This window comes from Cornus florida, unplaced genomic scaffold (assembly GCF_030987335.1).
Source record: "Cornus florida cultivar Cherokee Brave unplaced genomic scaffold, ASM3098733v1 CherokeeBrave_3.0.0_Hap2_Chr09, whole genome shotgun sequence".
NCBI lineage: Eukaryota > Viridiplantae > Streptophyta > Magnoliopsida > Cornales > Cornaceae > Cornus > Cornus florida.
In genome coordinates, this window is record NW_026775579.1 from 48,993,884 (window position 1) to 49,004,125 (window position 10,242).

The 10,242-nt window shown below is 37.7% G+C and overlaps 1 non-coding gene across 1 annotated transcript; it reads left to right on the plus strand.

The window, feature by feature from the left end:
* Nucleotides 1–995: 995 nt before the first annotated feature.
* LOC132275738 (small nucleolar RNA R71) lies at nt 996–1,102 on the plus strand. Its single transcript, XR_009470725.1, has one exon. It is a non-coding gene; the product is annotated as a small nucleolar RNA R71 (small nucleolar RNA).
* The last annotated feature ends 9,140 nt before the right edge of the window (nt 1,103–10,242 follow it).

Consider the following 10,242-nt stretch of genomic DNA (forward strand, 5'->3'; position numbering starts at 1 on the left):
TAGGAACAATGGGAATCCTAAGTCTTTCTTTTTCTCCTATCCTTTTTCAACTTGATTATCAACCACTCTACCACTCCTCAATGTAGTGATAGCCTGAACTTGCTTATGATGAATACCTGAGGAATTAGTTCCATCAATCATGTAAGTCTGCCCTTTCGGGTTGGCTTTTGGCTGACTAGGCAGCTTTCCATCCTCTCTTCAAGATAGAGTACTCGCTATTTGCCCAATGTGTGCCTCTAGCTTTGCTATAGCTTAAGAATGAGAATTAAGAAGTTAGGTATTGGCTTTAATTTCACCAAGAGCATACTTGTTCCTCAAAAGCAGAATTTCTAGGAGGAGGTGGAAGATTTGTAGCTTGAATGGGTTGATTCCTAAATTGAGGTGGACGATAAATACCAGATTGGTTAAATAAATTATTTTGTGGCATAGGGTTTGATGAATTTTGGTACTGTCCCTGAGACTGGGGAATAGTAGTTCCTTGATTTGGATTAAGCCATGACAGATTGGGATGATCTCTCCAGCCAGGTTTATATGTAGCAGAATATGGATTATAAGCTGGTCTAGAGAATGCAGCATTCACTTGCTCCTGTGGGATATCAGATGATTGTCCCAGCATAGGGGAAGCATCAGCAAAATGGTTAGGATTAACACAGATTGAACAAACTTCCTTTGGCAAGGTAGTTTATGGATTAGCAACAGGAGCAAAGCCAGATGATAGGATTTGATCGAACCTACGGTTCAAGGCTTCTATTTGAGCGGCTAACTCATTAGGTTTGTCTACCTCAAAAAAAAAATTAAGTTTTTGCATTCCAGGTGAAGACCTAGACCTAGAGGAAGAAGCATGTTACACTGAGTTTTCCCTTAGGGCCTAAAACAGTTCCCAAGCGTCAACCGGACTCTTACGCAGAAAAGCTCCATTACTAGAAACATCAACCATATTTCTATACGAGTCTGTAAGACTATCAGAGAAGATCTGTATTAAGTGCCACTGAGCAATATCATAGTGTGGACACTTTCTTAGAAGATCATTATATCTCTCCCATGCATCATGGAGCTGTTCTCCCGGGATTTGGGAAAATGCCATGATTTTTCTTCTCATTTTTGTGGTTTTACCCACAGTGTAATATTTCTTCAAGAACTTGTTGCAACATGTCCCATGAAGATATGGAATTTGGAGGACGGGACTCCAACCAAGTTCTTGCTTTGTCCTTGAGAGAGAACTGGAAAAGACGCATTCTGAATGAATCATTGGTAAGAGTGGTCAACTTGGTAATTGAACACAATTCCAAGAACACATCCAAGTGCTTATAGGGATCCGTTATTGCATACCCATGGAGGGTAGGAAGCATTTGGATCATAGCAGGCTTGATCTCAAAATGGGTTACATCAGTATCCGGAAAAACAAAACATGAAGGGGAAGTATATGTGGTAGGAATGAAATGGTTCCTCAATTGTTATTGTGAAGGAACAGGTGGACCCCGTTCTCCATTACCATTACCATTATTACCCGATGCATTATGTTGCTCAGCCATAATTTCAGATAAACTATCGATATTATTCAAGTGTTTTTTAAGTTTTCTTAACTAACTCAAAGTTCTCTCTATTTCAGGATCATGCACTAAAGGTTTTGACTTAGTTTGGCGAGTTAACATGCACTGGTTCCACTAATCCTGATAGTATCAAAAAGAAAATATTCCAAGTAACAGAAAAATAATAAGAACTCACAAAAGGTTTAATAAACCGAAGCTTTTCTCCTTTAAGCATCTTTATCCTCACTGCTAATTTGTACCTGAAAAGAAAAAAAATTTAGATGAGATATCAAAAAGTCCGAAGACTGGTAAACCAAAATAACTAATTAAAAACTAAACAAAAATAATCTCCCCGGCAACGGCGCCAAAATTTGATGTGTCTCTCACAATCGAACGATATCGTGTAGGATAGTTCTTCATAGAGAGGATGTCGAACCCACAGGGAGGTGAGATTTGTACTCAGTTTTCAATTTAGTTTTATTGGTCTACAGGTAACTGGTTGGAAAATTTGTTGGTTGTCATAATTTAGCAAACTAAAATTATAACACAATATTTTAAATAGCACAAATTAAACTAATTTAACTGATCAGAGAGAGAAAGGGCTTTGACTTCACCACAACCATCATATTATGGTTAATTATACTAACTCTGGGAATTTAACAATGATATTTTCCAAAATAATTGAACTCAATAACATTCATTCAATTCAGGTTTTAAAGAAAGATGTTTTACAAGATTTACTAACTATAACCTATTTGCGGTTAGCGTGGACAATCCGCCTACCTACTCTACTTACTTTAACTACTTTGCGAATAAACCACCTTTCCTAAGCATAGATTATGAAAACATTCTTTTGTAAAAAAACATTAAAGTACCATTATATGACCTCTATTCTCGTGTCCGGCAGGGCTCTGCCAGATACAGCACAACAAGATAGGTTGGGAATAGAGAACAAACTACTACATCTAAGATAAGAGAATAACAGTTTATAATCTATTTTAGCATGAAAACCACTTGAGTTGTCTCAAGTGCTCATAGCCATATAATCAAGAAAAATAATCATATATTAAAACAATCCCAGAGTTAAAACAATCAAACCATAATTGTGGATTGAGTTACAACAGTGCCCTAAGAAAGGGTTTAGCTACTCATGACGAGATTGGATTGCATCTATGTTGAGTTGATCTCCATCATCACAGACGGCACTTCTCTTCTCAGGATCTTCACTTTTAAGGTTGTAGGAACCCTAAAAGCCACCACACCTTCAGCCTTCTGAATAACATCGTCAAAAGAGATTGAAATTTTGGACCTCTTCTATCAAGGCTTACGCCTTCTTTTATAGAAGAAAATATGTATTTGGTGGGCTTTAAGGTCTTCTAGCCCAATTGGGATGAGATACAGCTGCTAAAAAAAGTAATCCCGCAGTTTTTAATCTGACATGTCATGGAAGGCTTGAGCTTCAGGAACGGATGCTCGAGCTTTAGGGTTCATGCTCGAGCATGAGGATCAATGCTCAAGCTTCTCTGGATAGATGCTCGAGCTTCAGTAAATGGTGCTCGATCATCACATTGACACTTAGCCAATTTTCTTCAACTATTTTCTGAAGCGTTTTTTTCTTCAACACTTAGAATATTTTTGCGGTTGAACTCCTTTAACATTGCTCGATCCAAGCTTCATATGCTCGAGCACTAGGTACCAGGCTCTAGCATCTAAGGCTTAATACTCGAGCATCAATGGATGATGCTCGATCCTTAATGGATGGTGCTTGATCTTGGAGGTGAGGCACGAGACCTTGGTGTAATGACCCGGTCATTTGACTCCCTTTCCTTTTTCCTGAAATTTTACGGATGAATTTTTTTCTGTTTAATTTTCTGTTCTAAGCCTTGTTTCTCGTCACTTAGTGTCATCTCTAGTGCTCGAAAATGGTTTCTGAGACTTTTTTGTTTGGATTGACAACTTCCTTTGAGGACCGAGTCATTTCCACATTTTTCGTTTTTCGACACTATGCACTATTTTGTCTTTTCCCTATTCTGTCTTTTCCCCGTTTGTCAATTTTTGGCACAACCTCACTTTTCATGCTTGGAGTTAGATTTTGACTTCACATATCTTGATCTTGAGTGGTTTCTACGAAATACGTATCTTTACTTTTGTAAGAAAGTACTTTGGTTGCTCCCAGTATTCGTAGGGGCATGGATGCACAATTCTTTGGAATTAATTCCTTTTCTTGGGGTGTTTTTCATAAATATCTTTTGAAGATATTTTATTTCAGGGGTATCTAAGAAAATATCTTTTGGAAGATATTTTCATTCGGGGGCAGTTTTGCAATTAACCCTTTTTGTAGGGGTTATTGTGCAATTAACGAAAGTTATTGCAAAATACCTTGTCTGGAGCCTGGATCCTTGTACGGGATTCATTTCCACATTTCATCAAGTCGTATACTCTTAGAATTCCATTCTGGTCGTTTTTCTCCAGTTTCAGAGTTTTTGACCCCGGTTGCCGCCGAACTTGTTTGGGGCATATCTCTCTGCTCGGGACTTAATTTTTGACGCCGTTTCTTCTGTTATTCATATTTTCTCATTTGGAATCTTTTTCATTCATAAAGTTTTGCCATTTGAGCGCGTCTACTCAAAATCCACTTTTTCGGACCTGGTGGGACCCTTTCGGGGCACTTTTTGAGATTTTCTATAAATAGAAGCCTTAAGAGAAAAAGTCAAACTTTCCTCTCTCTCTACTCCCTCCTGGCCGAATCTCATGGCAGCCATGGCTGCCACCTTCTCTCTCCTCCTTTGGTTCACTTTTCTTAAAGGAAAAGTCTTCGGCCTTAACGTTCGATGCTTCTCTTGGCGATGCGCATCTTTCACCCTTATTAGAAGCCATTTCTGACCATTTCTTGAGTTCGGGTTTGAGGTCAAGTTGTGGTTTTCATGGGGCTTCTTGGGGATTCTTGTTCACGGCGTTGTCCCCGACATAACCTCGCGGTATCGTCGGATTCGGAGCCGTTTCACTTTGGTGGCTTTTGAGATTTCATCTCAAATTGAGGTAGGGGGTGTTATAATTTATGATTCTTGTTATATTGCATGCTTGTGATGCGTATACAACTTGTTTGCATGATTAAATATAAAATCTAGAGATTTTATTATTTATTTTTCTTGTACGGGATCTGATTTTCCCAGTTCCTCATGACTTGGTTTAAACATGTAGTATGATATTATATTGCCCCTTGATATGTTCATTGTCGTGTATTAAAATTGGAATATTTGAATAAGTATTAAAGCTTTTATTTAATATTTATCTTAGATGAAAGATTAAATCACATAGCCTTAACTAGCTTGAAATCAATATGTGTTAGCATATTATATTAGGCCCTAGCATGCTCTTCAACATAGATTAAATTGAGAGTAATCAGAGTTGTTTTGAAATCTAGAAATATTTAATTAATTTGATTAATTAAATTATTCCGAGTGTACTATTCACTCCATTAGAATTCTGACTTGATATTCGTGATATGCATGCTATGTAGTTTCACATATGTTTAATCTAGAATATTTGATTAGGTTTTGAAACCTTTCATTTATTATTTTTCTAGTATTAAAGTTTAATACTCATAGTCGTACCTTGCATGGAATGTACTTGTATCGTGCTAGTAAATCAAGTCTTGACATGTTGTATAACATATATTAATTTGAGACTATTTGGGTGAGTTTCAAAATCTGGAGATTTTAATTAAAAGTATTAATTCAAATCCATTCAATGGTTCCTTGGTCTTGATTAGGTTTCTAACCTTGCATTCGTGTTTTCCTTGACAAGTTCTTTCACGTGTATCAATTTGAGAATAATCGGATAAGTTTTGAAACTTATATTTAATTAATTCCATTGTATGGAACTTAACTCACATGGTTGTGTCTTGTATGAAATGAACTTGTATTTCATGGACTTGCTTCTTGTATTAAGCATCGTGACCCTGTGTATCTTGGTTTCATTAATGTGCTTAATGAACTTGTATCACTGTCTCGGAATGATTTAATTATTCATGTATTGCTTAATAAATAATTAAATCCTTAATCTTATACTTGTGGTATAATTGCGTCAATGGATTTCTTGCGCTATCTACCATGGTTGTAGTCTACGTAGATGCATACCATGATTTCTCGTCATTTCACATGCCATTATAGTTATGAACTTAGGGCATGACTTGTATGTTTCAAAATCTTGGTTGTGCATGAAACGTGGTTAATGTGTTTCTAGTATTTTGATACTATCTTGACTTGCACAACATGTTGATTTTGGAACTTGGGATATCAATTAAGAAATGACATAGCTAGGACTTAGTTCTAGTACGGGAGATAGAGAGCTCCCTATCCACAGTGCGCATTGGGGGAAGGTACCCTTAGGTTAGTAGCCCTAAAGTGATCCCAACAAAACGGTTATCTTATAATGCGTAGTAGGGGAAGGTACCCATGGGTTAGTAACCCTAAAGTGATCCCAAGAGTACGGTTTTAATCTGGGCGATATCCAAGTTTCCACATTGGTTGATTTCACTCTTTAAATTTCAAGTTGCTATTCCTTGACGATTTAAACCTGTCGTGTATGTGAAATGCTCCAATCTTGTTTCATTGCATAGATTTTATGCTTCATTCGTAATTTTATTCCCTAAATTTCAAGTGTTGTATTCCTTGAAGATTTAAGACTCTTTTCGTGTTTTATGGAATGTTCCATCCTTGTTCATTTGCATAGATATTATGCCTTGTTCCTGATTTCGTGTATAACTCTTGTCTTGCTAATTGGATTATCCTAATCTTGTTATTTGCATAGATATTATGCCTTATTCTTGATTTCTTGCATGACTCCTATCGTATAAATTAGAATACTCTAATCTTGTCATTAGCATAGATATTATGCCTTATTCGTGATTCAAGTATACTTCTTTTCGTGTTTTATGGAATGTTCCATCCTTGTCTACTTGCATAGACATTATGCCTTGTTCTTGATTTCAAGTATACTTCATGTCGTGTATTCTATCCACGTTTACTTGCATAGATATTATGCCTTGTTCTTGATTCCGAGTATGCTTCTTGTCATGTTAATTGGTATGCCCCAATCATGTAAATTGCATTGATGATGTGATCCTTGTATTCTAGTACAAACTCGTCGTATTCTTGGATTGTCCCAAATCTTGACTTGTTTCATATGTGTTTATATCATGATTCTTGTTATTAGTACTCCATGGTAGCTTAGGATGCTCCCTGAGTCTAACCTTAACATAGACATTAGATGGCATGATCCTTTTGAACTATTGCATGTCAGTCTAAAAATCTCTAAAGAAATCGAGTCATGCATGCTCATTCTCTACGAGTAAACTTGTTTACTCATCCCGAAGTTATTGGGGGGCTGTTTTAGGTACGAAGACTTGGTTCGTGATGCTTATCACTCCGTGGATGACTTTTAGCTCTTAAGTTTCAATTTCATGCAAGTGTTAACATAAAATACTGTTTTGTAGCTTTATATGCTCAAACTTGTATTCTTTGATTCGTGTGTGTAATGTGTACATAAGTATACTCTTTTCATTGTATTCAACATGTATGAGATGAGGCCAGAGGCTAATAACATGTATCTTGTATCCTATGCACTTTCGTTTTCAAGGTTTAATATGAAAATATTGAAAAATACTAAGTCATTCTTGCATAACTTTGGCATCGGGTGTGGGAACTCCATTCTTTTTCTTTCATAGGGTTTCTATGATCATATTTAAGGTGTGGCCAAGGGCCAAACACTATTTCATTCTAGGTTTTGCATTGTGGTTTCATTTATAGTGTTTCTAGGTAATTTTGGCCGTTGAGAGGTCATATTTTGCATTCTTAACATTTTGAAGCCGCGGACCATTGGGACGTGTCTTAAATATCATATTACACTTGTGTGTATGTTCACATCATCACACATTAGCATATAATGTAAATTCATCGTGCTATGGGGGATTCAAATGAAGACTTAGAGTCTTTTCATCATTCAAGTGCATAATAGGTTCATATGCACTCTATCGAGCCATTTCGGTCGACCGAAATGCCAGTTTGGTCGACCGAACCTCCTTTGGTTTCAATTGTTTCAGTAAAGTTCCAATTCCAGTAGCCTTTTTCAGGATTTGGACCCATTTCGGTCGACCGATGGCTCATTTCGGTCGACCGAAACACATCTCATTTTTCCTTCTTTTCTTGGCTCATTTCGGTAAACCGATGCTCCATTTCGGTCGACCAAAATGGAGCTGTCTCGTAGGTCTTGTTTGGTTTGTTGCCTAGATAGGTTAACCTTATTTCATTCATTCCCACTTGACCTTGTTGATCTTGTTCAAGCCGTTTAATGGCGCACATGGTCTAGTTGGACTAGACTTAGTTCTCTTGGGTGTCATTGGTACCATAGAGTATCATTTGACCTTTTTATCCTAGTCTCCACTCTTGGTTATTCTCATGAGTTTCATGACTTCATGGAAAGTCACTTTAGTGTCCTAGGGATGGTTTGTATCTCTAGAGACCTTGGTTTACCCTTTGCTTCCACGTTTATGTTTTCCCTTGAGTTTCTTGACCTCATGGAAGGTCATCTTAGTGTCTTAGAGGCGTGTTGTGCCTTGGGAGACCATCGCTTTGTTTCTTGCTTCTGCATCTGGATTCTTTATCAGGTCAATCTTCGGTTCATCACTGACCCACCGGGTTGAATCAAAACCCGGGTTGTTACACTGGGAGCATAGCCTTTTCATTAAATCAACTTTTTTATTTCTGATGCCTCATACTCGAGCTTCAGGGTCAAGGCTCAAGCACCCTTAGTTAATGCTCGAGCACCCTAAAGAAAGGCTCGAGCATCAAGGTACGAGGCTCAAGCATTTGGGCCTTGTTGACTGTTCTTTTCTTCTTTGTTATGATGCTCGAGCCTCAACACTTGGGCTCAAGCTCTAAGGCTTGAATTGCTTCAAACTTCACCATTTCAGCTCTCGGCTTGCTCTGAATGACCAGCATCGACTCTGTAAGCTTCGATATCATCATAAAGTCCCAGTTTTAACCATTTATCTGGGAAAGTACTTACAAACACACATTGAAAATAAATTAGTCTAATTATGGATAGAAGTATCACTTTAAGCGTTAACATATACGTACTTAGGGGTTCAAATATGCAAATATTCAGTGCTCATCAGCTAGCCCAAACACAGCACCTAATGTATAATCGGATGCATCGCACATGATCTCAAAGGGATGACACCAATTAGGTGGTTTCATGATTAGGGCGGAAGAGAGTAGTGAACGGAGCTTCTTAAAAGCTTCCAAACATGCTTCATCAAAGCTGAAAGTAGTATCCTTGGCAAGAAGCTAGCACAAAGGCCAGGATATCTTGCTGAAGTCCTTGATGAAGCAGTGATAAAAACTAGCATGTCCAAGAAAATATTGAATTTGTCTCACCGAAGAGGGAGGAGGAAGGCTGTGCATTAATTCAACTTTTGATTTATCGACCTCAATCCCTCTTTCATAGATAATGTGTCCCAAGGCAATCCCTTCTTGTACTATGAAATGACTCATGTCCCAACTTAAAATTAGATTTTTATCCTTACATCTTTGAAGCACAAGTGACAGATTATGGAGACAATAGTTAAAAGAAGATCCAAAGACAGAAAAATCGTCCATGAATACTTCAAGAAATTTTTCGACCATATCAGAAATATGGACATTATGTATTTCTAAAAAGTGGCCGATGCATTACATAACCCAGTGAGCATACGACGATAAGCAAAAGTTCCAAAAGGACAAGTGAATGTGGTATTCTCTTGATCTTGAGGATCTACAGCCACTTGGTTATAGCCAGAATAACCATTAAGAAAACAATAGTAACTTTGACTGGCTAACCTTTCTAGGATTTAATCAATGAATGGAAGTGGAAAATGATCTTTCCTAGTTGCAGAGTTAAGTTTCCAGTAATCTATGCACACACGTCAACCAATGGTGGTGCGTTGTGGCATAAGTTCTCCAGCTGAAGTTTTAACAACGGTGAGGCCAGACTTTTTTGGAACAACTTGAGTGGGACTTACCCACTTGTTATTCGAGAATGGGTAGATGATCCCTACATCTAATAGCTTGATTACCTCTTTCATGAAAACCTCCTTCATGTTAGGATTCAACAGGCGTTGCACCTCTCTGGAAGGTTTGGCGGTTTCTTCCAAAAGAATGTGATGCATGCAAATGGAGGGGTCAATTCCTTTTAAATCAGCCATCGACCAACCAATAGCTTCTTTGTGCTCTTGTAGCACCGCTAAAAGGCTGTTTTCTTGGTCTTTGGAAAGATCCGATGCAATAATGACCAGAAGAGTTTTATTTACACCAAGAAATACATACTTGAGATTAGTGGGGAGTGGCTTTAACTCAAGTTGAGGTGGAGATTTCAACGAAGGGATTGGTGATGTGTTAGAAATTAATGGAAGAGCTTCCTTTGACACTTTCCAAGAGGGAAAGTCCGAGATTCCATTGGCATCAAGCAAAGAGTTGACTTCACGAATGGATTGATCAATATCATAATTTCCAAAATCAAAATGAGCCAAGAAAGTTTCAATAGGATCTTGACTTAAAATAAATGGGAGAGATTCTTTGACCATTTCATCGATGATGTCAAGAGAGAAACACTCATATTCCCTATGAGAATGTTGAGAAGCACTAAAGATGTTGACCTTCACTTTCATATTTCC